The sequence below is a fragment of the Pseudorca crassidens genome, chromosome 4 (genome assembly GCF_039906515.1).
Source record: "Pseudorca crassidens isolate mPseCra1 chromosome 4, mPseCra1.hap1, whole genome shotgun sequence".
In the NCBI taxonomy this organism is placed as follows: domain Eukaryota; kingdom Metazoa; phylum Chordata; class Mammalia; order Artiodactyla; family Delphinidae; genus Pseudorca; species Pseudorca crassidens.
The window spans coordinates 142,233,965-142,254,112 of NC_090299.1; the positions used below are offsets into that span (position 1 = coordinate 142,233,965).

A 20,148-nucleotide genomic window follows, 5' to 3' on the forward strand; every position below is an offset into this window, starting at 1 on the left:
AGAGATTCTCTATGGGCATAGCTCTGCTTCCTAGAGAAGTCCCTGGGCATATGCATTCAACTCAGTGGGTCCCACAATCAAGTAGGAATGGAGCCACTGAAAAGAAGGAGATTTTTGATTGAAATTGATCTACAACTTTCTGACGCTATAGGCATCATAGAAGAATTCTGCAATCTGTATAATCAATAGCACTCCTGCCTTCTGGTTGATTAGAGGTTATTTAACTAGGTTTTGTTCATTTATTTATTGGAAACTTTTTAATTTATTTTTATTTTTTATTTATTTAGGTTACAAGTGAACTAGAGAGACTCCATTCCTGCGCCTATGGAGCTTATGCGCATCTAGTTGGGAAATCAGATAAGGGAGCAGCAATTAGAAAACAGCATGGCATAAAAAGAAATGGAATTGAGTTATTTGTAGTGAGGTTGGTGGACCTAGAGTCTGTCATACAGAGTGAAGTAAGTCAGAAAGAGAAAAAAAAATACCGTATGCTAACACATATTTATGGCATCTAAAAAAAAAAAGGTTCTGAAGAACCTTGGGGCAGGACGGGAATAAACACTCAGATGTATAGAATGGACTTGAGGACAGTGGGAGGGGGAAGGGTAAGCTGGGACGAAGTGAGAGAGTGGCATGGACATATATACACTACCAAATGCAAAATAGATAGCTAGTGAGATGCAGCCGCATAGCACAGGGAGATCAGCTCGGTGCTTTCTGACCACCTAGAGGGGTGGGATAGGGAGGGTGGGAGGGAGATGCAAGGGAGAGGGGTTATGGGGATATATGTATACATATAGCTGATTTACTTTGTCATACAGCAGAAACTAACACAATGATGTAAAGCAATTATACTCCAATAAAGATGTTAAGAAAAAACCGAAAATGCAGCATGGCAACTGCAGTGATCAGTGTTGCTGAGAGGCCAAATAAGGTGAGTATGAGTATTTATAAATGTTCATTAGACTTAGACACAGCATATTTCATTGCTTTGCCAAGGGCAGATATAATTTCTGTATCATGCGCAGCAACTTTCTTGCCATTCTAGTGCTATGTTTTAAGTCCTGTGGTAGGCATTTTGGATATATTACCTTATGATCTTCACAATATCCCTCAGATCTGAAACTGCTGTGTTAATCTGACACAAGGAAGTCAAACTTATAAAACTTGTTTTGAACCACAGAGACTTACAGGTTTACTTTTTTCCTCTATACCACACTGCCTCATAGGAGTTGTAGCCTAAACCCTGGGGATGTTGTATCAAGTCATAACTGTTTCAAGGCGGATCCTGATCTCTTTTTAGTCGAGTTTGCACCAGCACCTGGTTCCCAATTTATAACCCAGTTTGGACTTCAGCGTTATTGTTCTCTGTCCAAGTTTTGTCTCAGAAATCTGCCTAGAGTAGTAGACAGCACAACCATTGACCATTTTGGGCCAGATGGACATTTGTGGTGATGGCTGTCCAACACATTGTAGGAGGTTTAGCGGCACCCCTGGCCTCTACCCACTAGATGCCAGTTGTACCCACCCACCCCCAACAGTGACAATATAAAATGTCTCCACACATTGCCAAATGTCCCTGGGGAGCAAAATCACTCCCAGTTGAGAACCACTAGCCTAGAGCCACAATCCATTTAGGACCGATGCTCTGCCTTACCCCTATAAGCCTTTGTCTCTTCCTCTTCTATACCATGAAGAACCTGGGATCCAGTCCCTGACCACTGGGCACGCTGTTATGGTGCCCCTATCTAATCACCACTGTCCCCTGACTTGGATTCTAGTAGCCTTCTCCTCAATATACCACCACTGGGCTCCACCTGCCTACAGGGAAAAGTATGTTACACCACTTGAAACAGCCCACCTGGTGGCCTTTTTCCACATCTGTGTCAACTCCAGTTGCTGAACTGCATTTCTTCTTCATTCCTGCAGCCAAGTGGCTACCTCTCTAAAGTCTACTTTAAGGTCTAAATACCTGCTTTCTGTCTCTTCTGTTATAGTTAACCAGGAAGTTTCTGTCCGTATTCCAAGATAGGAGCCTAATAATGACACAAAAGCATGTTGAAGGGGGAGGGTATAGCAGCCTTCTAGACAATTTCCAAAGCATCTCTACTTTCCTTTAAAGAAATCCTATTATAGCTTAAGCGTCCATCAATTAGTTTAAACCCCCTTTCAAACTTTATTTGCTGTATTATCCCTGGGGCAATGTATCCAATTAAGTGGTGCCTCATTTAATATTTAATATGCATTAAAGTGGCTTTTTCAAATTCTAGAGTTGTGTACTAGTTTTAGAATCAGGGGCTTCAGTACGTAAGGTGATATCCTTAGTCATACTCAAACCTGCACCTCCAATATTTAATTATCACCTTCACAGGTTTTATGTTCCCACACTTGGGTTTTTCTTTTTATATAGTTAGTCAGAAGCACTTTTCTCTTTTTGATTATTTCAGTTGCTGTGAGCTTAATACTCTCTTACGCTTGTTCTAGGCTTGGCAAACAATATTGTGTGCAATGTTCCAAATGCAGATCTGCCATCATTTTGCTTTGTTTTGTTTTTATAAGAGTAAAATAATATTTTCTGTTATAAACACTCTTTCTGTTGATTCTGATTTTGAATACTGGGCTATTTCAGACAATTCCATTAAAAAACAGAACAAGACAGTTTATTCAATGAAATATCAATATTTAGTCACTCTAGTTGATGACATTTTATGTCAGATTCCCTCTTCAACATAAGATGATTTTTATATGTATAACTGATTCACTTTGCTGTACACCTAAAACTAACACAACACTGTGAATCAACTATATTCCAATAAAAATTATAAAAACAGATGATTTATTTTGCTAATTTATATAATGAACCAACTATATATGTCCTATATCTATATGTACATATTTCTAATATGAACGTTGATCATCCAGCTATGGCCTATAAGATTACATCTCCATTATTAAGCCTGGTCTCTTTTGAAAAGGTGTCATTCTGGGTGTCAGCCATCCAAGAAATCTAAGGTATAATTTATTTAGGGGGGTGAGGGGATATTACTCTCTAGATTCATCTAGATATGATGAATCTAAGAATGCTGAGGAGAATCCCTGGATAGGAATTAAGTATAAATAACACTAGTTATAACTAAATGATTCTTTATGTGAGGCAAATAAGAAATTTATAGTTTCGTGTAATCATCACGGTAACCATATAATGCAAGTGGACACAATGTTATTATCCCTATTTTGTAGCTGAAGCAATTGAAGCAGAGAGTTTTCAGTAATATGTCCAAAGTCACTCAGGTAGTAAGCGGAGAACTGAGATATAAACCCAGGTCTTCTTACATTCAAAATCCCCAGTCTAAGCCAATATATTCCTAAAAGTTCCTACAAAGGTGGCAGGCTGGGAGCGAGGCAAAAATATTGCTAGAGCATTTCTCTAAAGCACTGTCCAAAAGAAATATACTACAAATCATATGTGTAATTTGAAATTTTCTAGTAGCCACTTTACAGTAAAAGAAACAGATGAAAATAATTTTAATAGGGTATTTTATTTAACTTACCTAATGTGTCCGGATATTATCATTTTAATATGTAATCAATATAAAAATTATTAATTTTACATTCTTTTTTTGTGTTAAGTCTTTGAAATCCAGTGTGCATTTTATACCTTCAGCACATCTCAATTTGGACTGTGTTTAATTTAAGTACTTAATTGACACTTGTGGCTAACAGCTACTGTATTACACAGCACAGCTCAAGAAACCTCAAAACTGGATTTAGGTAACTTATATTTTAAAGACTGCCTTGTATTGTGCCATTTTATCTCACTTTTAAGATTCTTCTAGCCTCGAGTAATTGCATGTTAGAGTGATCCAGCGTGGCCTCAATCATGTTGTGAGGAATTAAAAGATTGATGGGAATCAATAACCACCCCCTACCACTTCTACTAATGGCCATCATAATGGTGGCAGGTGAAATTAGTTAGGAAATCCCAGGGGAAAGGTGAAATCAAGGGACAAAAGTCAGGATTTTCGATCTAGCTGCTCCTGCTTCATCCCAAATCCTGGAATCTTCTTTTCTGAGGAGGTTAGTGATTGCCTTAAATTTGTTACAGCAGTTTGGAATTTGGGCACTAGTGATTTTCAGTGTATTAGTCTTTGACCTTTCCTTTCTTGCCTAATGTCCTTTTATTTGGTGAATTTACAAACAGGTTGCTTCCTGGAAAGTGTAGACACAGCCTTCTTCTTTTTCCTAAGAAGATTAATCCAGTGAGTGATCTGGGAGAGGGCGATTAAATCTTTCCCCCCAGTAATCTCCAGCAGCTCCCCTCACCAAACTGATGCCAGAAACGCAGCAGCTTAGGTAGCAACAAACTCCCAACCCCATGGCCGAGCAGTAGTCGCTTCTATTTAGAGCAGCGGTCCCCAACCTTTTTGGCACCAGGGACCGGTTTCGTGGAAGACAATTTTTCCACGGATCGGGGGTGGGGGTGGGCGAAGAGTGATGGTTCAGGTGGTAATGTGAGCAATGGGGAGCGGCAGATGAAGCTTCGCTCACCGCCTGCCGCTTACCTCCTGCTGTGACGCCCTGTTCCTAACAGGCCACAGACCAATACCGGTTCACGGCCCGGGGGTTGGAGACCCCTGATTTAGAGTTTCTAGCATCACTGTAGTTTAATCCTAGAAGCAAAATGAAGAGGTTAATAACAGACAACTGAGCAAGAAAACCAGGCTTCCATAGCAGCTAAAAAGACTTAAGACCAAGAACTGGTTCACAAAGTGGGCAACGGAGTGTGTTACCAAAGCACAAAGAAACTAGATATTTACAATGAGGAGCTGAGGCGAGGAATACTTTTACCAGTAAGATATTTCAGGATAGTTGTGCTGTAATCATGAGTTTTGGGAAAATAAGTAGAGCATGATCATTGTAAATTATGTAATTCAGAAAAATGTTTTAAATCGTGTACTTGCTAACATTCCATTACAAATGGAATTGTGTGGAAAATTTTAGATCTGAACTACCACTTGAACTAAGACAATCTGCAGGAATCTAATATATGTGGAAATGTGTACAGCAGAATACCCTCAGCGTTCAGTCTCACCCCTGGATGAAACTTTTCAAGGTTTTTCCTTTTCTTTATTCGGCCTTGTTCACCTACATTTATAACTCAAAGGTGGATGTGAGTTTCACAGAGATAAACAGAGTGTGGAAACTAGGTTTATGTTTGATAGCCCCTAAGGTAATTGAGGCTGGTATGTTTTGGAGACCAATGGAAAATCACAGCAAAGAGAGCTGAGAGGACATAATAAGATAAAACACGTCTGATTCAATGATTAGGCACACATTTGATTTTGTGCTTTGTACCAAGCAAGCTGACATCTAGAATACAGAGTCCCATCTACTTCTTGAACAGACCTAAGAATGGAAAGGAGTTGGCTATAAAGTGACTTATTCTCTTTACTCCGCCTGCAGACTTATCTTCTAAGAGCAAAGCAGATGTTAATCTGGGGAGCATTTCACCTTAATTTCTAAGCATGTGAAGTGTCCTGTTCTGACACATTTCCCTAATTTGTCACAATCAGTATCACGGAGACTAGATCCTGAACAAAACAACAGTGACAATCAAAAGGCCAATGGGAACTGCAAGTGGAGATCAGAGACGTGTGTCCCTTTTCAGATTGAACAGCACCGCTCTCCCTGCTTCCTCCCTCCTCCCCGTGAAAAGACTGGGAAACCCAAGGAAATAGAAATAGGCCAATAATTTTAATCTAGCCCAGTTCCTGATTACTGAATTTTTAAAATAATTGTTTTGGAAATTTAAGCATAACTGGCTTGGAACTAGAAGACTTTATAGAAAAAAAAAATAAGGTAAACTCTGAATGGTGATCCTTCCCTCTCTTTACTGCCTTTATTTCTTCCAATAAAGAAGACTAGAATGGGAGATTTTTACAAACACTCATGATAATGTTTCTAAGAAAATCTTAAGTTAACCTACCCCTGTTTTTTTTAAACTACCATGAAAACTTACTTTAAAAATTGTATATAACAACATCAGGCCAGTTTCTTAATTCTTTGCTCAACGGCTTTTTTCCTAAACTATTAGACATCTCATGGAGAAAATATTTTGCATCTATTGAAGAAGGAACTTGATTTTACGTGGATAATTCATCCCTTGCCCTGGGCTGACAGCAAAAGGGCCAAGCTCTCCATATGCTGAACAACATTCCACAGTGGCATAAGCACACAGACAGGTTTGTGGCTGTTGCTACTTGTTTCTATGTCAGAGAGGGGCATTTTCACTTCTCAAAACTTTCCTGGATTTTTTCTTTCCTTTTCTTTATAGATTTTGCTGATCTATGGCAACATACCAACATAAATTTCGTGAGACTTAACTACTACTTATAAAGACATGAAATCTTTTTCCATCTACTGTGCATGGTCCTTTCTTTAAAAAGGAAAAAAAAAACAAAAAAAGGAGTTCCTTAAAATGGTCCTGCATCTGAGGTCCTGTGAGATCCTTATTTTAATCAGTCAACCTGGGTTCAGCACATACCACAAACACATCATTAAATAAGCCTCTATTTGTAAAAGGTATAAATTCTCCCATATAGGATGTGAATTGCCAGATGTTCCAAACCCTAGTATACTCCAAAATCTGTTTCATTAATCTGCTTCCTAGACTGAAGTTCTCGTTATTAAATCTTTCATTTCACTTAGACTAAAAAGGTAGGAACATCGTCTACATGAGGGTACTGTTTAAAGCCTGTATATAAGATACATAGAATAGGTAAAATGTTGCTCAAATCATGTCAATTTGTCTTTGATCTAACAGTAAGTGTCGTGAGGTGTGGAGCCTATACTTAACTTACGTGCCAAACTAATCATCTTCTTCACCACACACTGTAACGTAAAGCTAGTTTTCTAAACAGAGGCTAACGGCAGAAAGATCTCCAAACCCAGCTCTCTACTGAATATTTGATCTTGCTGAAATCAAAGCATCAGAGGACTGGGAAATGATTGGTCCACCTTCAAACCAATCCACCTTTCAAGTTTTTTGAGGAGTTGTCCTGTTTGTGTGTCAAGTCTCTCAAAGGAAGACTTCTGACAGCAACTCGTGTATACTAAATCTTCCTGGTGGGAAAATCTTTCCTATTCCCTAATTGAGTTTAGAGCCACTGTAAAAAAAAAAAAAAAAAAAAAAAACCAAAAAGAATTATAGAGAAGTTAAGACCCATGGGAAAAAATTCCCCACAAGAAAGCCCAAGTGCAATATTTCTTTGATGGCAAAATTATAACCCAGAATTTCTTCAAACTGAGCAATGAAAAGCTCACAAATTTTCAGATTAGCGTATGACTGAATAGAATCTGTAACAGTGACATCTGGTGGCTTTTATTATAATGCTGTGACATCTTTTGTACAAAGCCATGCCACAGTTAAATAGAATTATGACATGCCTTGTGCTCTGTGCATGACAAAATAAACACATGCATATTAGCTTTTTACCAAAGTATTCCTTATAAACTGGGTACAACAAAATGTCACTTTTTTTCTTTTTACGTTCACAAGTTTGAAACTTTCAGATAAGAGTATACAAATTTGTATTTTAACTTTAAACGTTTTGTCACCCTGCGATGAACTTGCTGGCTTTAAAAGTATGTGTATTTAACTTTCATTCACTTTCCTCGTGTTGAGGAAGAGTAGGCTCAGATTGGCATACTCTTTCAGAGCTGCTTCCAACACCAGTCCGTCCCTCACAGTAGCTAAAACCCCAGGCTGTCTGGAAGAAATTTAACTCATTGCCCTCTTGAGCTCCACCAGGGCTAAATAGAGAGGGAAGGGTGAATAGGTGAATCCCAGTCTTTCTCTCGGGGTGTTGAATGTTTATGATGACCTTGATTTGTCCATGTGCACCTCTCCCCTCACCCCATCCTGAGGTCTAGCAACTCATACTCTGAAAAACTTTCCAAACACAATGAGAAAACTATGAGAACATATATATAAGCAACAAAGATTCTTTTAAAAATTATGTTTTAGCTCCACAGAGTTTGTTTGTTTGTTTATTTATTTTTGGCTGCATTGGGTCTTCTTTGCTGCGCGCGGGCTTTCTCTAGTTGCGGCGAGTGGGGGCTGCTCTTTGTTGCAGTGCGCGGGCTTCTGTAGTTGTGGAGCGCGGGCTCAGTAGCTCTGCGGCATGTGGGACCTTGCCGGACCAGGGCTCGAACCCGTGTCCCCTGCATTGGCAGGCGGATTCTCAACCACTGCTCCACCAGGGAAGTCCCTCCGTAGAGTTTTATAACACTGTCCTTCAATTTGCAGTTTTTTCACTGATTGGAAAGCAGTCAGGCGACTGATCTCTTTGGCAATTCTCATCTCTTACACTTCTTTGACAGTTGCTCTCTTTGTAAATGTTGGCTGATACAGAGCTCCTATTACAACGTTCTGTCATTAAGGGGACTCTTAACCTTGTGTTTTCTATAGATTTTGCACACAGATAATTTACATTAGATCATCTGGTTTAATTTGCACTGTTGAGTCTAGAAAAGAAATGTGGCTCAGATAGCAACAACTGCACTTGTGTGTGCAAGCTGAAGATGATCTAAGCATCAGACCAAACGTGATATTTCTGATTATAATGTGTTATATATTTAACTATATTCAAATAAGCACATTCATTGGCTTACTTCAAGAACCTGCAATTTCTGCTTGCTTTCTTTCTGTCTGTCAGGGCATGTTATTTGTGGTAGACAACAGCACTTATCAAGAGAAACACTTTATTTGAGAGTTACAGAAACAAACTGTATTCTAGCAACTGAACTGCATTAACAGCAATGCACTGTTTCCACAACACTACATTGCGAATATATTCAGGCAAAGAAAATACTAGATACAAATGCCATTTTGTAAATAGGCCATGCCGTGGAGTTCAAATTCAAAGAATAAATCTACTGATAAGTCAGTTTTATTATCACTTAATCCTTCATGAGGATAAAGAATTCTTTTTCCAGGTATACCTAATCTGTGAAATAGTGTATCAGGATTAGTATCCGTCTGCCCTTTATGACTATTTACATCAGTCCCCATAGAAAGCAGAAGACTCCTTGATGAAATTTTCCAGCCTGAAGAACCATCTAAACACTGAAAACTCCCAAATTGATAATTCCATGTTTCTACTAACCTCCAGATTGTTCTCTAACTGGATGTCTAGTAGACATCTCAAATTTAACATGTCCAGAGAATTCCTGATCTGCCCACCAAAGCATCTTCTCCTACAGGATCCACCATCTGAAAAAGTGGCATCTTCATTCTTCTAGTAGCTCACTCTAGAAAATCTTGAGTCATCTCTGACTTCTCTCATACGCATATCCAATTCAATCCATCAGTAAATCTATTGGTTTTCCACCATCAAACTAGGTCCTGATTTAATCACCCTTTACCACTCCATCATTATCTTTGTCCAAACCACTATTTTCATTTGCCTGATTATTCCACTCTTTAACCTACTGTGTAATCTCATTCCAGCCACCAGAAGATTCCTTTTAGATCCAATATCATGTCATTGTTTTGCTCAAACCTTCCAACAGATTAATTTCTCACATAGAGTAAATTCTTACAATTTCTTAGAAGGCTCTAGATAGTCTGGTTCCTTCTCTCCTTCCTTTATCTCCCACTATGCTCTTCTTTGGTTAGGTTCCAACATCCTGGCCTTCTTGCTTCTACCAGACTGTATCACTGCTATTGCTTTGGGGCCTCTACTCTTTCTATTCCCTCTGCCTGAAACATCCTTTGGCCAGAAAACTTTTTTGCTGCCTCTCTCATTTCCTTCAGGTTTTTGTTGAAATCTCATCATCTCAGTGAGGCTTTCCCTGCCCATCCCTATATGTGATTATCTCCCTCCATCTATCCTTGGGCTTGCTATCTTCCTTCTCTGAATTTTCCTCCATTTACCCCCAACTGACATTATATATATAATGTATTTGTTCATGTCCATTCATTTCTCATAATATAAAGCCTGTGAGGAGACTGACAACTGTTTTGTTCACTGCTGTATTCCCAGCACACAGAACAGTGCCCAGAACACAATAAAAACTTAATAAATGATTGTCTGTAGCTGCATCACACATACACAATTCCTCAAAGGAAAGAACTTTCTCTCTGATTAACTGGGTATGTAGCATCATGTTTCTGATTAATCTGCTCTAAAACAAACCTGTTGTTGGGTGTCATAGAGCTTCAATACTAAATTCACCACACTAAGTTTCTTCAGTAATTGAAGACTAGCCTGGGGGTCTATGAATTGATAACCATTCCATTCTGCCTTTATTTCTATTGACTCCTAGAAATACATGAAATGCATTTTCTACCTTATTCTTGAGAGTAAACAAAGATTGATTTGCAAATTGGATATTTCTTTTATTTCAAATGAAATACCGCCTCTCAGGGTAGAGGTAAATCACTCATCCTGGTTATCTATCATTGTATAACAAATCACTCCAAAACATTAATTTGCTCATGAATCTCAACTGGGGAAAGGCTTGACAGAAATAGCTCGTCTCTGTTGCACTCAGCATCATCTAGAGTGTCTCAAAGGTGGGGCTGGAGTCACCTGAAGGCTCGCAGTTGACTCTGAGACCTTAGCTGAAGCTCTCGGCTGGAACACCTTGACCTGCCTCCACAGATGGTTTGGGTTTCCTCACCATACGGTGGCTGGGTTCCAAGGGTGAGCATTCCTAAGACAGAAGCTCAGGTAGAAACTGAGTCACCTTTTGGGAACCAGTCTTAGAAATCATGCAGTTTCGCCTTTGCAGCATTCTGTTTGTCAAGGCCATCACAAAGGCCTGTCCGATTTCAAAGCAAGGAGAAGGAGATTCTACCTCCTGATGGGGCGGTGGCAGGGTTCTGAAAGAGCAGAGTGTACTAGATATATCGTTATGGGCATTTTTGGAAAATGCCAACTGTCACAGCTACTACAAGGTATTTGGGGTGATTTCAGCTCTACATTGATTAAAGTGAGATTCTTTTGATAGAGCTCATGGTGAAGATGTAGGATTTCCATGCTGTCTTTCAAATGATCTGTAGTATAAAGTGGGTAGTATCCATAAGGAGGGTAATGTGGTAGCTTTAAAATATGTCCACAAATCTTTTACAATCTTCCTATTAAGAAGTGGCCACTCTATCCCCTCCCCTTGAATCTTGTCTGGCCTTAGGAGACTCAATCATAACCAATACAAGTCAGCAGAAGTGCTGTTTTGTGAATTCCAAGGCAGCTTTTAGCTTTGTCACTGGAACACTTGTGTTGGGAACTGTGAGCTGCCATGTAAGAAAGCCAACTACGCTTAGGCCTCCGGGCCGTGAGGAAGCCAAGGCCATGCTCAAGAGACCTTGCATCGGTGTTCTGGTTGCCAGTGCAACCGAGATCCCAGTTGACAGCCAGCATCAAGTACCAGCCCCAAGAGTGAGCCACCTTGGATGTCCAGCACAGGTGAACCTTGATAGCTTCAGTCCCACCTACCTCTGATGCTACCTCATGGGAGACCCCAGTGAGGACTGACCAGCCAAACCCTTCCAGAATTTTGGACCCACGAAATCATGAGCAAAATAAAATGGCTGTTTTGAGCCACTAAGTTTGGCAAATTTTTTATTTAGCAAAAATAACCAAACAGGTAGGGAGAATGGCCAAGGGAGTCTAATTTTTGTTCAAGAGCTAAAATGATAATCTTCAGTTCTCCATTTGCTATAAAAACATAGGTTGGTTTCAGTGATTAAACCCTTAATTATTCGTTTGCAGTAAAATAATGTTTTAAAAAGTGAAAAAACTCTTCAAATTATTGAATCATCAATCCTAATCCTTTACAATAATTGTGAACATTGTGGACTGTGCACAAATAAACATGAGGACACTTTTATGTAGGTTTCAGCAAAGTCACTGTATAGTTGGAGAATATCATCAAAGTGTATTGAGTTCATAATGGTAAAGTTAATTGCTTAATATTTTAACTGTTTTGTTGTAATAAATCATACAACTTTTTGGTTACTAACACAACTATAAATGTACACCTTGTTATACTGTCTTAATATAATGTTAATATTGAAAGTCAACCTTCTGTTAGATCTTTGAAAAGGCTAGAATGCTAGTAAATGTTAATGAGCTTTTAAAAATAACACCCTTTCAGACACAAAGAAGCAACAGTGAAATGCATCTATAAGTTAGAGAAATATTGGAGTGGCAGACTGAAAGTAGTGAAACATAATTTAAGAAGAAGATCAAAATAAAAATTAGTTCAAAAAGTTGACCTGGTTCCTTCTGTTGATGAAAAATTACCAAAAAAATTATAGTAGCAACATATATATTTACTTTTTCATTGTTTCTCATTCAAGGCTGGAGTATTATTAGCTCTACAAATTTTTTTTCCACGTACAAACCAAGCATTATTTATTTAACTTCTTTCTTGATAGAACAGAAGCAAAGGGTGTGACCAGAGAATACTGCAATTAAGAGAACTGGCTTCCTCCTGGTGTGCTTGTAAATACTCCTGCATTCTAAGAATTGCAGTTTGGGTGTGTCCAGAGCAAATCTGAATTGTTACAGTTATTAAAAATAAAATCAAGTATATAGGGATCCAACTTCCTACAAATAAGTGGGCAACTATATATTTCAGTAAATATGATAGAACCACCATAAGACTCAAGGAAGGTAAATGCTCAAATTTTGTCTTAAAAAATTTTTTTTTTACTATTTTTGACTTTCCACATATGATTACATTTGAGCCTCCGATCCCTTTCAAAAAACTTTTTGTTTTTGACCTTCAGACATAAAATACAGCTTTTGTGAGAACTTTGAGATCATTTTGTTACTTTTGGGACAGAGCTAAAATGGTTTACAATTTCAAACAGCTCCGAATCGTGATCGTGTGCGTCTGTGTGTGTGCCTGCACGTGTACGCCTGCCTATGTGGGTAAATAAGAAGCATGCCAGACAGCATCAAACATTCACTGCAGAGAGGTCCTGAATCTGGTTTGGCAAATCAGGATGCCACTGCGTATGAGGGTATTACTTACACGAGCGGCAGCTGTTCTTGTGACTCTAACGTTAAACACATTGGCTAAGTAGATTCTGAAGCCAGTGATAAACAAGTGTCTCAAAGATACATCCATACAACAGCACATGTTTAGCCTTTGATGCACTACAATGGGTGTCCCACATCAGCTTTCTTCTTCTTCAGGTTTCCTGCAGCCCCCCTGACTGTCCCTGTCACCCAGTGCCAGATGGGAAGTGAGAGCTCAGCTGATCTACCTCTTTGTGGTGGAAACCCCCAGAGCTTCAGCTCCAGGCTACAGGTTACCGAAGCCGTCATGAAAAATTCAGAGCTGATATTAACAAGTCTGCTGAAAGTAAAGCGCGTGTCACATTATCTACCCTGCCTTTCAGTTAATACTAAAGCTACTGTCGCCAAAGAAGAAATGCAGACTTGCTGTGCTTGTGTTCAGAGCTATTTGCGTTGTACTATGTAGATTCAGAAATAAGAAGAAAGATGTTGTAAAAAGTAGAAGACAGAAAGATCAGACAGCTGAATTACTGAGAATCCTTGAGAATGAGGATAGAAGAGAGAATTGAAAGTGGCCTCAATACTTGGAGTGAAATATGGAAATATGTTACTGAAGTTCCCCTCCTGCAGCTTCGGTAAATAATTAAACATGTTTATAATTGTTATATATGCACATTGCTGCTATTTATCCAGTAATAAATCTATTTCCTAAAGGTTCTTTTAATTAAAAAAGACAATCCTGTAGAAAAAAATTTGAGATTAAAAAAATTACTAATTAATTTATTGAATACTTACTGTGTTCTAAGAACCATTCTAAACACTTTTCCTGTATTACCTCATTTACTTCTCACAACAAGCCAGTAAGGTAGGAACTATTTATTGTTAAGCACCATTTTACTCATTAGGAAACGGATGCACTAGAAGGTTCAGTGACTTTCCTCTGGTCATGTAGTAAGTGGCAGGTTCAAACACAGGCAGTCTCTCTCCAGACCCAGTATACTTAACCACTACTCTATCACTACCTCACTCCCTTTCCAAATCAAGAGGTTTCATGCCTTAAAAACAATGACAACATTTTACAGATGCAGTTGAAATCCTCTTTGACAACCAACCTCAGTCCTATTACCATTGAATCTTTCCAGAGGCAACTATGATCATGAGCTTGGTGTGTATTTTAAAATACAATTTTATATTAAAAAAAAAAAAATATATATATATACATAGTATGATATCACCCTGTAAATATATTTCTACAGCTTTCTTTTTTTCCCAACATTTGTTTTTTGAGATCTAACCGTAGTAAATATAAAACTTAAAAGGAAAGCCTAGAGGAATGTGAGTTTGTGAGAATTTAACAGGGGAGAAAAAAAAAAAAACAGCGCTAACCCAGCCATAGGCTACAGTACATATATTACCTCATGAGCTGAATGGGATTTAATGGGAGCACATAGGAGGTCTTAGCATGAATGCAATGATTTAGTAGCTAGGCATCCACGTCAACCAACTGTCAAGCTCCTTTGATTCCCACTCCCCTTTCTAATGAAACGAAGGAGCCAGACCTCATCAGAATCATTCAAGAAAATACATGGAATCTCTTTGCAATTAAGAGATTTTTCTTTATTTTCAAAACATACCCATTTATGTTACTGTCAGGTCATAAAGTCATCCCTGAAATTTCATCAGGGTTAAAAATGTTTCTCAACTCGAATGCTATCAAATATACAATTTAAAGAAATAATACCAGGTTATTGTGAAACTTTCGTAGTGAAGTTTCCAAAGAGCTGAGAATATAGGTAAGTTTTCACATGCTTCCAACAGATAGAAGCTAACATATCAAGGAAGAAAAATATTAGGTGAATTGACTATACATGATTTGACCACAACCCTACCTTCTTGGTAATCTATGCAATAGCTGTTTAGTTGTAAAAGACCAGAACATTATCTGGGACTCATCATTCTTAGTCTAACCCTTACGCTGCTCTAAAACACAGTCTTCAAAGATAGGGAGGAGAAGAGGGGATGGAAAGATAAGCAGAGTGATTAAAATATCAATAGATAATATTCTCTAGCACGTGTGAGTTTTATTACTGTAAACAAGTGGTGTAACACAGGTGAAGTATGTAATGAAATATTTTACCAGAAAACCATTTTAAGATTTAGTTTGTGCTATTTACTGCCATTTTCTCAAAATACACAATTTGAAGGCCAGGAATAGGATTTACTTGTATCAACACTAGAGTTTCACATGCATTTACCTATTGTCCAACTTCAATCTCAAAATCAAAATAGTTGTAATATGTTTGATTTTAAGAGAATAATCGAAATAGAGAGTAATGTAGAATTTCAGGTTAATTGCAAAAGCCAAGTGGATTGTTTGGTAGTCATAAATCTGGCCCTAGTTTTCCAAGAATCAAATAAGCAACGGTGCCAAAATTATAATTGAATGAAAAAGGAAATTCTAATATTCTTTTACTGTCATTGTGTACGTTTTTACCCTCATTTATTTGTCAATGTTTTACTTCATGACAGTGTTCCAGTGTGTGATGATTATTCAAGTGCAATCTCACACTCTAATAAGTAAATGGAAAAGGATAACTTTCTTCCTTTTTCCTTCATCTATGAACAGTTTTCAGTTACCCTAATACTGAGCAAAGTTGGCAAGACAGTCATTTTAAATATCATTTGTACTAGAAATGCCATTACCAACTCCTTTCACTGCCTTGAGTTTATATTACTGGGGATAAAGTACAAGTTTGGCAACAAAAGAAATAAATGAAAATAAAGTAAGGATATTCTAGTTGATGCTTTTTTTTTTTTTTTTGCAGTACGCGGGCCTCTCCCTGCTGTGGCCTCTCCCGTTGCAGATCACAGGCTCCGGACGCGCAGGCTCAGCGGCCATGGCTCACGGGCCCAGCCGCTCCGCGGCATGTGGGATCTTCCCGGACCCGGGCACAAACCCGTGTCCCCTGCATCGGCAGGCAGACCCCCAACCACTGCGCCACCAGGGAAGCCCTAGTTGATGCTTTTATGCTCTTAAAAAATCCCCAAACATCAGTGTGACTAGTGGAACAATACTTTTCACGATCAAACAGAAGTTTCCAACCATGCAGGGATGGGTAAGAGGCTAGAAAGAGACTGAAAGAGTAGAAGAAATCATAAGAACAAAGGACTTTCATTGTAAAGGTCTTTCATTGTATGAGAGCAGGTAGTGAGTATAAAGAGGTAAAAAGTTGGGTATTTGGAGTCTCAAATTTTTTTTTTTTTACATCTTTATTGGAGTATAATTGCTTTACAATGGGTGTTAGTTTCTGCTTTATAACAAGGTGAATCAGTTATACATATACATATGTTCCCATATCTCTTCCCTCTTGCGTCTCCCTCCCCCCACCCTCCCTATCCCACCCTTCTAGGAGGTCATAAAGCACCGAGCTGATCTCCCTGTGCTATGTGGCTGCTTCCCACTAGCTATCTACCTTACGTTTGGTAGTGTATATATGTCCATGCCTCTCTCTCGCTTTGTCACAGCTTACCCTTCCCCCTCCCCATATCCTCAAGTCCATTCTCTAATAGGTCTGTGTCTTTATTCCTGTCTTACCCCTAGGTACTTCATGACATTTTTTCCCCTTAAATTCCATATATATGTGTTAGCATACGGTATTTGTCTTTCTCTTTCTGACTTACTTCACTCTGTATGACAGACTCTAGGTCTATCCACCTCATTACAAATAGCTCAATTTCGTTTCTTTTTATGGCTGAGTAATATTCCACTGTATATATGTGCCACATCTTCTTTATCCATTCATCTGATGATGGACAATTAGGTTGTTTCCATCTCCAGGCTATTGTAAATAGAGCTGCAATGAAGATTATGGTACATGACTCTATTTGAATTATAGTTTTCTCAGGGTATATGCCCAGTAGTGGGATTGCTAGGTCATATGGTAGTTCTATTTGTAGTTTTTAAGGAACCTCCATACTGTTCTCCACAGTGGCTGTATCAACTTACATTCCCACCAGCAGTGCAAGTGGGTTCCCTTTTCTCCACACCCTCACCAGCATTTATTGTTTCTAGATTTTTTGATGATGGCCATTCTGACTGGTGTGAGATGATATCTCATTGTAGTTTTGATTTGCATTTCTCTAATGATTACTGATGTTGAGCATTCTTTCATGTGTTTGTTGGCAGTCTGTATATCTTCTTTGGAGAAATGTCTGTTTAGGTCTTCTGCCCATTTTTGGATTGGGTTGTTTGGTTTTTTGTTATTGAGCTGCATGAGCTGCTTATAAATTTTGGATATTAATCCTTTGTCAGTTGCTTCATTTGCAAATATTTTCTCCCATTCTGAGGGTTGCCTTTTGGTCTTGTTTATGGTTTCCTTTGCTATGCAAAAGCTTTTAAGTTTCATTAGGTCCCATTTGTTTATTTTTGTTTTTATTTCCATTTCTCTAGGAGGTGGGTCAAAAAGGATCTTGCTGTGATTTATGTCATAGAGTGTTCTGCCTATGTTTTCCTCTAAGAGTTAGATACTTTCTGGCCTTACATTTAGGTCTTTAATCCATTTTGAGCTTATTTTTGTGTATGGTGTTAGGGAGTGACCTAATCTCATACATTTACATGTACCTGTCCAGTTTTCCCAGCACCACTTATTGAAGGCTGTCATTTCTCCACTGTATATTCCTGCCTCCTTTATCAAAGGTAGGGTGACCATATGTGCGTGGGTTTATCTCTGGGCTTTCTATCCTGTTCCATTGATCTATCTTTCTGTTTTTGTGCCAGTACCATACTGTCTTGATTACTGTAGCTTTGTAGTATAGTCTGAAGTCAGGGAGCCTGATTCCTCCAGCTCCGTTTTTCGTTCTTAAGATTGCTTTGGCTATTCGGGGTCTTTTGTGTTTCCATACAAATTGTGAAAGTTTTTTTTCTAGTTCTGTGAAAAATGCTAGTGGTAGTTTGAAAGGGATTGCATTGAATCTGTAGATTGCTTTGGGTAGTAGAGTCATTTTCACAATGTTGATTCTTCCAATCCAAGAACATGGTATATCTCTTCATCTATTTGTATCATCTTTAATTTCTTTCATCAGTGTCTTATAATTTTCTGCATACAGGCCTTTTGTCTCCTTAGGTAGGTTTATTCCTAGATATTTTATTCTGTTTCTTGAAATGGTAAATGGAAGTGTTTTCCTGATTTCACTTTCAGATTTTTCATCATTAGTGTATAGGAATGCAAGAGATTTCTGTGCATTAATTTTGTATCCTGCTACTTTACCAAATTCATTGATTAGCTCTAGTAGTTTTCTGGTAGCATCTTTAGGATTCTCTATATATAGTATCATGTCGTCTGCAAACAGTGACTGCTTTACTTCTTCTTTTCTGATTTGTATTCCTTTTATTTCCTTTTCTTCTCTGATTGCTGTGGCTATAACTTCCAATACTATGCTGAATAAGAGTGGTGAGAGTGGGCAGCCTTGTCTTGTTCCTGATCTTAGTGGAAATGCTTTCAGTTTTTCACCACTGAGGATGATGTTGGCTGTGGGTTTGTCATATATGGCCTTTATTATGTTGAGGAAAGTTCCCTCTATGAGTACTTTCTGCAGGGTTATCATAAATGGGTGTTGAATTTTGTCGAAAGCTTTCTCTGCATCTATTGAGGTGATCATATGGTTTTTCTACTTCAGTTTGTTAATATGGTGTATCACGTTGATGATTTGCATATATTGAAGAATCCTTGCATTCCTGGAATAAACCCCACTTGATCATGGTGTATGATCATTTAATGTGCTGTTGGATTCTGTTTGCTAGTATTTTGTTGAGGATTTTTGCATCTATGTTCGTCAGTGATATTGGCCTGTAGTTTTCTTTCTTTGTGACATCCTTGTCTGGTTTTGGTATCAGGGTGATGGTGGCCTCATAGAATGAGTTTGGGAGTGTTCCTCCCTCTGCTATATTTTGGAAGAGTTTGAGAAGGATAGGTGTTAGCTCTTCTCTAAATGTTTGATAGAATTCGCCTGTGAAGCCATCTGGTCCTGGGCTTTTGTTTGTCGGAAGATTTTTAATCACAGTTTCAATTTCAGTGCTTGTGATTGGTCTGTTCATATTTTCTATTTCTTCCTGATTCAGTCTCGGCAGGTTGTGCATTTCTAAGAATTTGTCGATTTCTTCCAGGTTGTCCATTTTATTGGCGTAGAGTTGCTTGTAGTAATCTCTCATGATCTTTTGTATTTCTGCAGTTGCTGTTGTTACTTCTTTTTCATTTCTAATTCTATTTATTTGAATTTTCTCCCTTTTTTTCTTGATGAGTCTGGCTAATGGTTTATCAATTTTGTTTATTTTCTCAAAGAACCAGCTTTTAGTTATATTGATCTTTGCTGTTGTTTCCTTCATTTCTTTTTCATTTATTTCTGATCCGATTTTTATGATTTCTTTCCTTCTGCTAACTTTGGGGTTTTTTTGTTCTTCTTTCTCTAATTGCTTTAGGTGCAAGGTTAGGTTGTTTATTTGAGATGTTTCCCGTTTCATAAGGTAGGATTGTGTCGCTATAAACTTCCCTCTTAGAACTGCTTTTGCTGCATCCCATAGATTTTGGGTCATCGTGTCTCCATTGTCATTTGTTTCCAGGTATTTTTTTATTTCCTCTTCGATTTCTTCAGTGATCACTTCGTTATTAAGTAGTGTATTGTTTAGCCTCCATGTGTTTGTATTTTTTACAGATCTTTTCCTGTAATTGATATCTAGTCTCATAGTGTTGTGGTCGGAAAAGATACTTGATACAATTTCAATTTTCTTAAATTTACCAAGGCTTGATTTGTGACCCAAGATATGATCTATCCTGGAGAATGTTCCATGAGCACTTGAGAAAAATGTGTATTCTGTTGTTTTTGGATGGAATGTCTTATAAATATCAATTAAGTCCATCTTGTTTAATGTATCGTTTAAAGCTTGTGTCTCCTTATTTATTTTCATTTTGGATGATCTGTCCATTGGTGAAAGTGGGGTGTTAAAGTCCCCTACTATGAATGTGTTACTGTTGATTTCCCCTTTTATGGCTGTTAGTAATTGCCTTATGTATTGAGGTGCTCCTATGTTGGGTACATAAATATTTACAATTGTTATATC

At 38.2% G+C, this 20,148-nt stretch overlaps 1 long non-coding RNA gene across 2 annotated transcripts in view; it reads left to right on the forward strand.

The window, feature by feature from the left end:
* LOC137224031 (uncharacterized) overlaps positions 1-16,411 on the forward strand; it is a 216,414-nt gene extending 200,003 nt beyond the window's left edge. Inside the window, exons 8-11 of one of the 2 annotated variants that reach the window (XR_010943191.1) lie at positions 288-458; positions 822-934; positions 13,212-13,669; positions 15,860-16,411. This is a non-coding gene — a long non-coding RNA (uncharacterized lncRNA). The remainder of the gene's footprint in view (positions 1-287; positions 459-821; positions 935-13,211; positions 13,670-15,859) is intronic. The other variant, XR_010943190.1, reaches the window with a different exon arrangement.
* The last annotated feature ends 3,737 nt before the right edge of the window (positions 16,412-20,148 follow it).